Source organism: Camellia sinensis, chromosome 15 (assembly GCF_055761805.1).
Source record: "Camellia sinensis isolate YWXY chromosome 15, ASM5576180v1, whole genome shotgun sequence".
NCBI classification, from domain to species: Eukaryota; Viridiplantae; Streptophyta; class Magnoliopsida; order Ericales; family Theaceae; genus Camellia; species Camellia sinensis.
This window is the reverse complement of record NC_138975.1, coordinates 40,874,406-40,888,076: the sequence shown is the minus strand read 5'-3', so window position 1 is coordinate 40,888,076 and position 13,671 is coordinate 40,874,406.

The following is a 13,671-nucleotide window of genomic DNA, read 5'->3' as shown; positions in this document are numbered from 1 at the left end:
TTGGCTTCAATTTTCCATTCACTCGGTAATGGTTTTGAGCAACCAAATATACCACGTGAATCACAACGTGGTATAGAACGCGTTACCACTTTGACCCGAGTAAATCGACACTCGGGGCCCACCTAAAAAATAGACCGAATTTAGGAAAAAATTCTGGTTTTATCCAGAATTTTATAACCATTTCCAACAATAGGTTCTTTTATTAATAAATCATCAAGTTGATTAACAATTTTTAATAATGTTAAAATTTTATTTTAATTAATAATTCAGATAATTTTATTATTGTATAGGTGAACAGTTAGAAATTTCACTTTTTTTAATTAATTCTGTTAAATAAAAAATTCTAACAGGGAACTATTTGTAATTTTCCAAACCACAGGAGACAATTCGTATTTTAAGCAAATCTCAGGGAGTGTATTCGTAATTTACCCTTAAAAAATAGGTTGATGATTAGATTTAAAGCATATTTGATAAAACTTAATTATTGATTTTGTAATGCTACAAGTTTTAATAAAGTATAAAATTTTTAAATTACATAAATTTATTCATAAATTTTAAATGTGAAACATGCTTGGAGTATTTGAAAATATTAAATTTATTCATAAATATTAAATTTTCAAATGCTAGAAGAACTATTTGATTAAGTATAGAATATTTTTTAATAAAAATGGTTTATTAATAAAGTTATTTCATACATATTTATAATGTATCATGTCTTATTTTATTTTATTTTTAAAGTTTGTGATTAACTCTTAAAAATTTATAAAATTCTTATTTGAAATGTGGATTATGCATAAATTTATTAACAAATGAGAAAAAAAATATATAAATTCGCATATAGTACATGCATTACCTTTTATTTGAACCATGTTAACTGTAAGCTAAGTAATCATTCTGCCTCAAGTTACCTACTGAATAAATATTGAGATTTAGGTACTAGCCACTAAAATGGTCTAACACATTTTCAATCAAATACACTATAAAAAAAAAAAAATTAGGCCTATGGGCTAGAGTTAAATTGTTTTATATACATATTCAGTTTAATTTATTTGTTTAGTATATTAGTTGTAAATTTTTTAAATATAAAACAATTAAAAACATAAAAAAATTAAAAATTAAAAATGATCTATATGGAGTTCAAATTAAGAAAATGGCTTTAGGGTTTGCAAAATGTTCAATTGGTCTAACCTCTAAAATATTAGTAAATATAATTAAATAATATTTAATGAGACTATTTTAGAAGTTATCCCTAGCAGGATTGAAATCATCAAAATCATATTGGAGGAGTGGATTGAAGATTGGAGTTACTGATACTCTATTTTTTTTTTTTATTCTTCAATTTTGATTTATTGATAAGGTAATTGATTTTACATAATAGATATGAGATAATTGGTAAATTAAAAAGCTAAAATTACAAAATTCATCAAGACAAAATATATTTATATTTTATCGTAAATATAATTATTATATGGAAATTAATTAATGTTAAATAAATTTTATTTTATATTATAAATAAAATTTTTGTTATAATTTAATTTTAAAAATAATTTTTAATTATTTATTTTAACCGCGTGCATAGCATGGGTATTATACTAGTATCAAAAAAGAGAAATTGGCAAACTGCAATTGAGAGTAGTAGTTTGACTGATAAAATTATTTATGAATTTTGAATTGACATTGTATGTATAGCGATCCAGGTTTATGTTCCTTTGATTGTTGTATTCCAGACTTAGGTTCTGTGGAGTTGGTGGTTGTATATCTTGTTGTTATCCTTTAATTCCGTGTGTTTGAGTTTTAGGATGTGTTGGGTGTGTTTCGAATAGGTTGGTTGAGCTTTAGTCCCATTCCTTGTTGCCCAGATTTTTGGTGGTATGCTCGAGCAGGTCCCTTTGCGCTCGAGCGGAGTTTGATTTTTGATTGTCCGCTCGAGCAGGGCTTATTGCGCTCGAGCGGGGTTTTCACACTTTCAACATTTCGTGCCTCTGCAAAACTTCTGCAGGTGTGTTTTTCACGCTCGAGCGGATTTCCTTACGCTCGAGCGGGTAGTTCATTGTCTGTAAAAGTTCTGGAAGGGGGGAATCTACGCTCGAGCGGCCTTCCCTTTGCGCTCGAGCGGGTGTGTTTTGCAGTTGTGTCTTGGCGCTCGAGCGGGTCTAGTTTTTGTGTCTGACGCTCGAGCGTCCTATTCTCCACTCGAGCGGGTCATACGTATATCAGATATCAGCTAGGTCTTTTTAGATCACTTTTCAACTTCCTCTCTCTCTCTTACTTTTCTGAAAAGCCATTTTTGAGAGCTTCTCTCACTACTTTCTTCTTTCTCTCTTAGGATTGATCTAGTAAGAGTGATTTTCTACCCTTGGGCCTTTGTAAAAAGTGTGTTGATCATTGAGGGCTACATTTTGATCTGAGAATCTTGGGATTTGGAGCATTTTCTAGTTCTTCATCATTTCTTTTGGGTTTCATCTCTTGAGGTAGGGATTCCTACTCATCTTTATGATCTTTAACCTAAATGTAGAGCTTTTGTATAAATGGTCTGGTTTGGGAAGTTAGGATTTGTAATGTATTGTATTGAAAAAGAGGGGTTTTGTCTTTTTGACTCATATGTATATATATATATATATATATTTGGGGTCTTAAAAAGAGATTATTGATGTTGTTGGTAATATTTGGACCTTTGGGTCAATATTGAGTTTAAAGGGGAAAATGCCATATTTGGGTATATTTGGGTCATTAGTGTAATTAATGACATTTGTTATGAAATTGAGTTGAGGGATAATGAAATTTGATCATTAAGAGATAGAATGGTGGAGTTGGATTTATAAATCGCTCACTTTTGAATATGTCAATTATATATCTGTTGATGCGTTTATTATCTGTTTAGAAATAACTGCTTTGGGCTATCGGTAGAGGATAGTCTTGATTGTTGTAGACATTGCATGATGATTAGGTGAATTGAAACTAATTAAGTTGTGTATTTGAATACACGAGTGCCGAATCCCGCGGACGCAATTTCCGTAAAATGGCAATCCGAATATATCTATACATGGGTGCCGAATCCTGCGGATGAAATATCCGTAAAATGGCCATAAGAGAATGGAAATACATGGGTGTCGAATCCCGCGGACGCAATTTCCGTAAAATGGCAAGTTGTGGTATTGTTGGCATGAGATGTAGCCTGATTTCAGTTATTTGGCCAGGTTCTGAACCATGTTTATAAGTTGAGTTTTGTTAAGTTGAACATTTATCAAGTGCTAATGTTTTAGTTATTACTCATATTATGTTTAGTATATCTCTACTGGACGTTGGCTCACCCTACATGGGACATCATTTTCAGGTACAGGTAGCATGCCACCTCCAAGAACGTAGCTTGAGAGGCTTAGTGGCAGGGACATTTTTTGTGATTACATTTTTGTATTACATGTATATCAAGCTAAGGGCTTCTTTTGTGTAGAGTTAGTACTCTCCTTTTGTAACCAAGTGTTGACTTGAAAAGTTGTAAGCCTATAGGGTATTTACTTTTGTTGTCAACATGTAATACATTTTGTAAGAATACTCTGATGGTTTTAATATGAGAACTCTTTTACTTATCGTGAATATATGCTATGATGGGTTTATTTTTTAGGGCGTTACAGTATGTTTTAGATTTTCATTTTTCTTTAAATGATATATATAGCATAGATAAATTATCGGATAATACTATATGAAGTGTTTACTTTTTGAAATCTTAAATCATGGATAATAGTTAGTAATTTGAAATTTGAATTGTGATATCTATGGATAAATAAGAAAATAAGCTACACAAAAGTAAAAATAAAATAAAAGATAGATATCAAATTCAAATTTTGCATTAAGTTATGAATGTGTATCATTTAAAATTTTAATTTTTTTTTTTAGATATTGCTGAATAGATCAATGAAATCACTCATTTGTATTTTTTCTATTTTAAAAATAAAATATTAATAATTTTTCTTTGAAATTTTGGAACTATCACATCACGGTCAATTTTTTTTTATTATTATCAGAATCTTAAATTTTGCATTAAGTTATGAATGTGTATCATTTAAAATTTTAATTTTTTTTTTTTTAGATATTGCTGAATAGATCAATGAATATCACTCATTCGTATTTTTTCTATTTTAAAAATAAAATATTAATAATTTTTCTTTGAAATTTTGGAACTATCACATCACGATCAATTTTTTTATTATTATTATCATAATCCTATTATAGAAATCGACCCATCTTGTTAAAAGCTCACTTTTGCATAAAATTTGAGAAAATATTAGAGATCTTAAATATTTTATCAATATTTTTATTAAATGTTACAAATTTGATAAAATATTAATAAAATAATTGAAAATCCTAACATTACTCTAATCAAAATCGATTGCTAGCGGCGTTAAAAATTCCATTGTCAAGTTTGCTTCTTTTTCTCAAGTAGAACCTTACAATGGGGAATCAACTACCCCTACAGCAAGGGGAAACATTTATGGGAGGAGTGAATTGATTCATATATTTTAATCTTACTTAAATTTAAAATTTAAAATAAATTAGTTTATTTTCCTTTTGAAATTCTTAAATTAGGATAATTAGATTTTTGTATAGTAAATTTGAATTTGAAATTAAATAGTTTACTTTCTTTTTGTGGGATAATTAGGGCTTTTTAGGGTAAATTATACTTACACCCCCTGAGATTTGGGTTTAATACATATTACCCCCTGATGTTTGACAAATTACACTAACCCCCTGTCAATGTAATTATTTAGACAAAATGAAGACATTGAACTTGTTAGACTTATTTATTTTGATGATTTATTTAATTATATTTTAATTTATTTGAAAAAAAAATAGAATCCAAAATTTATTTTGATGATTTATTTAATTATATTTTAATAGAATCCAAAATTTATTTTGATGATTTATTTAATTATGTTTTAATAGAATCCAAAATTTATTTTGATGATTTATTTAATTATGTTTTAATTTATTTGAAAGAGAAAAATAGAATCAAAATTTATTTTATCCTATTATTTCTCACCTAAACTTTTATCCTAAATATTGTTTGAATGTATTTAATATTTGCTTAAATCAGAAGTTCATTTCAACCCAAATATAATGCCCAAACCAGAGGTTCAAACAACCCAAAACAAAGGTTCAAACAACCCAGCACAGCAGCAGGCTAAAAGGTTCAAGTGGAAAATATTCAAATTAGTAATGATGGAGTAAAAGATATTCAAATTAGTAATTACGAAATGGAAGATATTCAAATGAATACAATGGCTATAAACGGCTATAAATACAACGGCTATAAGTTTCATTATATATATCAAAGCCTCTGATGTGAACAAGTTACAACTACTACAAACAAGTTACAGAAACCAAAAAAAATTCTTTAATCTAAAATCACTCTCATCTATTCTTTGAAAATTTTTCTAAGAAGTGTTCTTCAATTTTTGTTTACATCCTCTCTCAGAAATTATATATTAAGTCGTATAGCTTTAAGCCCATCTTTCCTTTGTGAGGATTACAGCAAAATCAGAGTCTTATTTTTATATCTATCTTTGAGAGATAATTCTTGTAGCTTTCTATGAAAGCAAAAACACATTCTTTTCAATCCTGTAAGAGTGTAGTACTCTCAGTATTTTTTGGACTTAGAAAGTCTGTGTAAAATCCATGGAGGATTGCTTCATCTGTGAAAAGGTTGCTAGCACCCTATGAAGCTAGAGAATAGTGAAAAATCTCAAGTGAAGTTTGAGGAGTAGACGTATGCCGAGTTAAAACCGAACCACTATAAATTTATTTGCCTCTCTCTCCCTTATCTCTTTATTTTATTTAAATTGCTATACCTATATTTCATATTTTTATTATGCTAAAATCATTAATTGACATAGTTGTTAGAATACTTGTTTTAATTATTTTTATTTCATTAACTATATTTATCTATTGTGCTAGTCATAATTTTTATTAGGATATTATTATTTTTATTTGTAAAAACCTAATTCACCCCCCTCTTAGGTTGTCTTTTGGGTAACAATTGGTATCAGAGCCTAGACTCTTATTTCAGATTTAACCATCTGGGAGTTTCGATCCATGACAACCTTAGCTGAAGGACATGCCACAAATAAGCCACCATTATTTGACGGAAACAACTATTGTCATTGGAAGGATAAGATGACCCTATACCTACAAGCCACTGATTATGCCATGTGGATTATTGTCAACAAAGGTCCAAAAATTCCTACTAAATTAGTAAACAATATTAGTGTACCTAAAACTAAAGATGAATGTGATGAGAGAGATCATAAATTATTGAAAGTCAATGCTAAAGCCAAACTCACCCTTGTTTGGGGATTAAACTTTAAGGAGTATAATAGAATTTCAAGTTGTGATTCAGCAAAAAAAATTTGGAACAAACTCGAGGTAACGTATGAAGGTACAAACCAAGTAAAGGAATCTCGTATTGATATGCTTGTTCATAGTTATGAATTGTTTAAAATGAACTCTGATGAATCTATTTCAAGTATGTTTACTAGATTTACTGAAATTGTAAACTCTTTGAAATCTCTTGGCAAAACTTATACTAACAGTGAGTTGGTGAGAAAAATTCTCAGGTGTTTACCAAAGAATTGGGAAGCAAAGGTCACGGCCATTATAGAAGCCAAAAATCTCTTCACACTTGGATTGGATGAGCTTATAGGTTCCCTTATGACTCATGAGATCACCATGAAAGGACATGAGGATGTTGAAAATAAAAAGAAAACTAGAATTACATTCAAAGTCTCATCAAATGAAGAAGAACATGAAAACTCTAGTGAGGATGAAAGCTATGTCATGTTTAGTAGAAATCTCAAAAAGCACTTCAAGAAAACAATTATAAAGGAAGAAGGCCTTTCAAGAAAGAGTACAACAAAAATAACAAGAAAGAGCCTATTATTTGCTATGAGTGCAAAAATCCTAGACATATGAAGATGGATTGTCCAAAATTGAAGAGTCATGGAAAAGACTACAAAAGAAACAAAAAGGCCATGGTAGCAGCTTGGGAAGAAAGTGAAGATGAAAGCTCAAGTGATGAAATTGAAAATGAAGTAGACAACTTATGCCTCATGGCTCTTGAAGATGAAGACTCTACTCAATATGAGGTAATTACTCTTTATGAAGAACTTGAAAGTGCATTCCATGAACTACAAGATGAAATTAGAAAAGTTTGTGCCAAAAATAATGTGTTAAAGAAATCTGTTGCATCTTTATCTATTAATGTAGAAGAATTAAAGAAAGAAAAAATTGTTTTGAAAAATGATTTTGATACTATTTCTAATGAGAAAACTATTTTAAAAAACAATATTGATGATTTAACAAAAACACTTGAAAATTTTGTAAAAGGTAGAAATAATCTCAACATGCTTCTTGGAAATCAAAGATGTGTTTTCGATAAAACGGGTATTGGATATGACCCTATTAAAAAACAAAAGAATCTCGATACAATTTTTGAAAAGACACCTCTCATGACTCACCCTCATATTACTTATTATTATTGTAGAAAGAAATGCCATTATATATCTTCTTGTCCATTCAAAAATAATATAAACATGGGAATTAAAAAGATTTGGATTATTAAGGGATCTAACAAAACTAACCAAGAAGGACCCAAGAAACTATGGGTACCAAAAACCAACACTTGATTGTCATCTTGTAGGTTTGCTTTAAGTCCAAAACTAAAGAAGGGAAGTGGTACCTTGATAGTGGATGTTCCAAACACATGACCGGAGATAAATCATTCTTTATTACACTGTCATCCAAAGATGGAGGCTTTGTTACTTTTGGAGACAACAAGAAAGGAAAAATCATCGGTATTGGTAGTATCGGTATTTCTCCTAACCCTTTTATTGAAAATGTTTTACTTGTTGATGGACTTAAGCATAATCTACTTAGTATTAGTCAATTATGTGATAAAGATAATCGAGTTAATTTTGATAAATCACATTGCACAATTGAAAATACAAATGATCATAAAGCTTTATTCATTGGTAATCGTCACGATAATGTTTATGTTTTTCATCTCAATGATCTTTATGCTAGTAATGTTAAATGTCTATATGTTAATAATGAAAATAGTTAGTATGGCATAGAAGACTTGGTCATGCTCATATGGATTTAATTGCTAAACTTTTAAGAAAGGATTTGGTTATTGGACTTCAAAAAATTAAATTTGAAAAAGATCATCTCTGTAGTACTTGTCAATAAGGAAAACCAACTAAAATATCATTTAAATCAAAATCTCATATTTCCACAACTAAACCTTTACAACTACTGCATATGGATTTATTTGGTCCCTCAAGGATATCTAGTCTAGGTGGTAAACATTATTGTCTTGTTATTGTTGATGATCATTCAAGATTTACATGGGTTATGCTTTTAGCACACAAAGATGAAACCTTTTCTTCTTTCACAAAACTCTGTCATAAAATTCAAAATGAAAAAGGCTTTCTTATTACTAATATTCGAACCGACCATGGTAGAAAACTTGAAAATGAGAAATTTGAATTGTTTTGTGATAAACATGGTATTGGACATAATTTTTCAGCACCTAGAACAATACTTTGCGAAAATAATTTTTCTAAATATTTTTGGGCCGAAGTCGTTCACACTGCATGCTATATTTTAAATCATGCATTGATTAGACCTATTCTCAAAAAGACTCCTTATGAACTTTGGCATGATAGAAAGCCCAACATTAGTCACTTGCATGTTTTTTGTTGTAAATATTTTGTGCATAATAATGGTAAGAATAACTTAGGTAAATTTGATTCAAAATCTGATGAAGCAATTTTGCTTGGCTATTCCTTAACTAGCAAAGTTTATCTTGTTTTTAATAAAAGAACTCTTATTGTGGAAGAATCTATACATGTGGCATTTGATGAAACTAACATCTCTGCTCAAAAGCAAATTATTAGTGATAATATAGATTTGGAACCAAATGTGGAAGATTCAAGTATCTACAAAGAAGAGAACCAACCATGTAAGTTGAACAAAGAGATTGAACAACCTATTCTTCCACCTCAAGAAGAAAGAGGAAACAATGATGATTTGCCAAGAGAATGGAAGTTTGTTCATAATCACTCTAAGGATTTAATCCTAGGTAACCCTACAAAAGGTACTGAAACTTGCTCTTCACTTAGAAATATTTATAGTAACTTGGCTTTTCTCTCATAGATGGAGCCTAAAAACTTTCAAGTAGCCGAATTCGATAAACATTGGATGATAGCTATGCATGAAGAGCTTAACCAATTTGAGAGAAACAATGTATGGGAACTTGTGCCAAAACCTAAAAATCATACCATTGTCGGTACCAAATGGATCTTTCGAAACAAGCTTGATGAATCTGGCACAATTATAAGAAACAAGGCTAGACTTGTTGCAGTAGGATACAATCAAGAAGAAGGTATTGATTTCGATGAAACCTTTTCTCTGGTTGCTAGATTAGAAGCCATTCGCATGTTACTTGCATTTGCATGTTTTAGAGATTTCAAACTTTATCAAATGGATGTAAAAATTGTCTTTCTTAATGGTTTTATAAACGATGAAGTTTATGTTAAACAACTCCCAAGTTTTGAAGATCATGCTTTTCCAAATCATGTTTTCAAACTATCAAAAGTTTTATATGGTTTGAATCAAGCACCTCTTGCATGGTATAAACGATTAAGTAAATTTTTGATTGAAAATAATTTTTCTAGAGGAACGATTGACACAAAACTTTTTGTTAAAACTAAAAATGATGATTTACTTATTGTGCAAATATATGTGGATGACATTATATTTGGTGCTACTAATGAAACCTTGTGTAAGGAATTTGCTAAGTGTATGCAAGGTGAGCTTGAGATGAGCATGATGGGGGAGCTAAATTATTTCTTTGGGCTTCAAATCAAACAACGTAAGGAAGAAATTTTAATCAATCAAGCTAAGTACACAAAATAACTACTCAAAAAGTTTGGTATGTATGACTCAAAAATAACTGGAACACCTATGAGCACATCCATTAAACTAGACAATGATGAAAAAGATAAGTCCATTGATCAAACAAAATATTGAGGTATGATCGGCTCACTTTTTTATTTAACTGCAAGTAGACCCGATATTATATTTAGTGTTTGTATGTGTGCTAGATATCAATCAAATCTTAAGGAATCACATCTCAGTGCTGTTAAAAGAATTTTTAGATATCTTGTTGGCACTCAAAATTTGGGACTATTTTATCATGGAGGTGTTGCATTTGATTTAATTAGTTACTCAGATGCCGACTTTGCCGGATGCAAACTTGATAGAAAAAACACCAGTGACACTTGTCATTTTCTTGGTAACTCATTAGTATCTTGGTTTAGCAAAAAGCAAAATTTTATTGCTTTATCAACGGCCGAAGCTGAATATATAGCTTCCGGAAGTTGTTGTGCCCAAATACTTTGGATGAAACAACAATTTGAGGACTTTGATTTGCATTATGATCATATCCCTATTAAATGTGAAATTACTACTGGCATCAATTTAAGAAAAAATCCAGTTTAACACTCACGAACAAAACATATTGAAATTTGACATCATTTTTTAAGAGATTATGTTCAAAAAGGGGATATTGTACTTGAATTTGTAAACACCGACAAGCAATTGGCGGATATTTTCACAAAACCCCTAAGCGAGGATCGTTTCAATTTTATTCGTGGCGAGCTTGGAATGTCGATTTCTACTTAAAAAGTTTTGTTATGAATGTGAAACTTGAATTTTGTTAAAATGATATGTGTATTGCGACATTGATATGGAAACATTTATATCAGTTGCATGCTCTCAAGTCCTTCATACATTTATTATCCTTAATAGTTTTCTATTCTCAACTGTGTAATTTTTTTTGGGTTCTGCATCTTGAGGTAAAATTAACTTTGCATACATTGATTTTCTTTAAAACCCTCGTGGTATTTTTTTTTTTTTGGCATTAACCTTCCAGCAACATCGACGGATTAAGTATAATTTCTGCTGGTATTATTTTATTTTAATTTATTTTTTTATTGCCATTAGGCTTAATATCTTCTTCTTTTTTTCTTTTTTTTTTTTTGTTGTTGTTTTACTAATAGGCTTCATTTCCTTTATTATTTTTTTTCTTCTTTTCTTTTCATTTTTTTTTTATTTTTTTTGTTGTTTTGCCTTGAGGCTTAATTTTGATTTATTTTTCTGCACTTTGCTTTCATCTTCAAGTGATTACATTAAACATAAAAACAAACACAAATCAAAATATACATATTTACATTAAAAAAAAAAAAAACAAAAAAAAAATTCCCTTCATTTTTCTGACCATTGGCCGACCTCACTTACTCGCCTCTTCCACCGCTCTCTTCTTCTTTTTATTACCTTGGCCGACCCTTGACGTCCCTGCCCCCGTGCTTTCGTCGAGAGTGAGAACTCCCCGCAGACTATCAAAAGCCAAGAACGACGTTACTCCAAATCAGGCCATGGAAGTAGTCTTCCGTTTAAGCTCTTTATTTTCGGCCTTCAGTGCGCAAATCTCTGCTCGCGCATCCTTGTACATGCGTTGGAGCAAAGAGAGTTGGGCGTTGACCTGGTGGAGCTCACTCTCTCTGTTCTACAGTCGATAAGCCAATTTTGTGACTGCAGTCATCGTCTCCATACAGGACGTCAGTGTGAAATGATTGGCTTCAATATCTGATTGCGCGGCCATTATTTGCTCAATCGACATCATAGGAAGGTTGGGAAGAGTAGGCGTCGAGGCACTCGACCCAGTAGTGCTTGAGGGGTCATTCAGGTCCGGAAAGAGAATGAGAGGATGGGGCGAGGCCATGTGGTCGACAAGAGAGATGTAATCAAAAGGAGGGTCATTTTTGGCAGACTTTCTGCTTTGCTCAATCTCTCTGCTCTATCTCTCTCAAGACGACGTCGAAAGGGATACAAGCGAACGAGGAAGAAGAAGGAGAGGCGAGCGATTAAGAAGAAGAAGACGAAAGAGAAGAAGACAAGAGGGCGAGAGAGCCGAGGCAGTTGATTAACCCGTCTCGCTTTTGTCAGTCGACTGACGCAAAAGCGAGGTCGCGTGTTCGACGCGATTTTTACGAAAAAGAGAGAGGCGGACGCATCATATATATATGTATATATATCTGTTTTGATTATCTATTTTTAATACCATTTATCACTATCATTTTCCTCCTCCTCCTCCCGATTCTGAGCCATGATTTCCTTTTGATAATGTCATAGGGAAAGAAAATTATGATGTTATGTATTATGATATTATATATTATGATGTTATATATTATGGTATTATTTTCAAACTAATCTGATGTTATGTATTTATAGTTTGATAGCTTAATCTTATATTATGTTGTTGATTAAAGCTTATTTATTGCACATGCGCTAACCTATGTATTTAAAAATGAATTCAGGGAGCATGACTTGAGGGGGAGCCTTTCTTATTCTCAAATCAAATCAAAACATCATTGTGTACCATCATAAAAAAAGGGGGAGATTGTTAGACTTATTTATTTTGATGATTTATTTAATTATGTTTTAATTTATTTGAAAGAGAAAATAGAATCCAAAATTTATTTTGATGATTTATTTAATTATATTTTAATAGAATCCAAAATTTATTTTGATGATTTATTTAATTATGTTTTAATTTATTTGAAAGAGAAAAATAGAATCAAAATTTATTTTGTTCCATTATTTCTCACCTAAAATTTTATCCTAAATATTGTTTGAATGTATTTAATATTTGCTTAAATCAGGAGTTCATTTCAACCCAAAAATAATGCCCAAACCAGAGGTTCAAACAGCCCAAAACACAGGTTCAAACAATCCAGCACAGCAGCAGGCCAAAGGTTCAAGTGGAAGATATTCAAATTAGTGATGATGAAGTAGAAGATATTCAAATGAATACAACGGCTATAAATAGTTATAAGTTTCATTATATATACCAAAGCCTCTGATGTGAACAAGTTACAGCAACTACAAACAAGTTACAGAAATCAGAAAATATTCTTTAATCTAAAATCACTCTCATCTATTCTCTAAAAAATTTTCTGAGAAGTGTTCTTCAATTTTTGTTTACATCCTCTCTCAGAAATTATACATTAAGTCATATAGTTTTAAACCCATCTTTCCTGTGTGAGGATTATAGAAAAATTAGAATCTCATTTTTATATCTATCTTTGAGAGATAATTCTTGTAACTTTATGTAAAAGCAAAAACACATTCTTTTCAATCCTGTAAGAGTGTAATACTCTCAGTATTTTTTGGACTTAAAAAGTCTGTGTAAAATCTGTGGAGGATTGCTCTATCTGTGAAAAGGTTGCTAGCACCCTGTGAAGTTAGAGACTAATGGAAAATCTCAAGTGAAGCTTGAGGAGTGTACGTAGGCCGAGTTGAAGTCGAACCACTATAAATTTGTTTGTCGCTCTCTCCCTTATCTCTTTATTTTATTTAAATTGCCATAGCTATATTTCATATTTTTGTTGTGCTAAAATCGTTAATTGACATAGTTATTAGAACACTTGTTTTAATTATTTTTATTTCATTAACTATATTTATCTATTGTGGAAGTCATAATTTTTATTAGAGTATTATTATTTTTATTTGTAAAAACCTAATTCACCCCCTCTTAGGTTGTCTTTTGGGTAA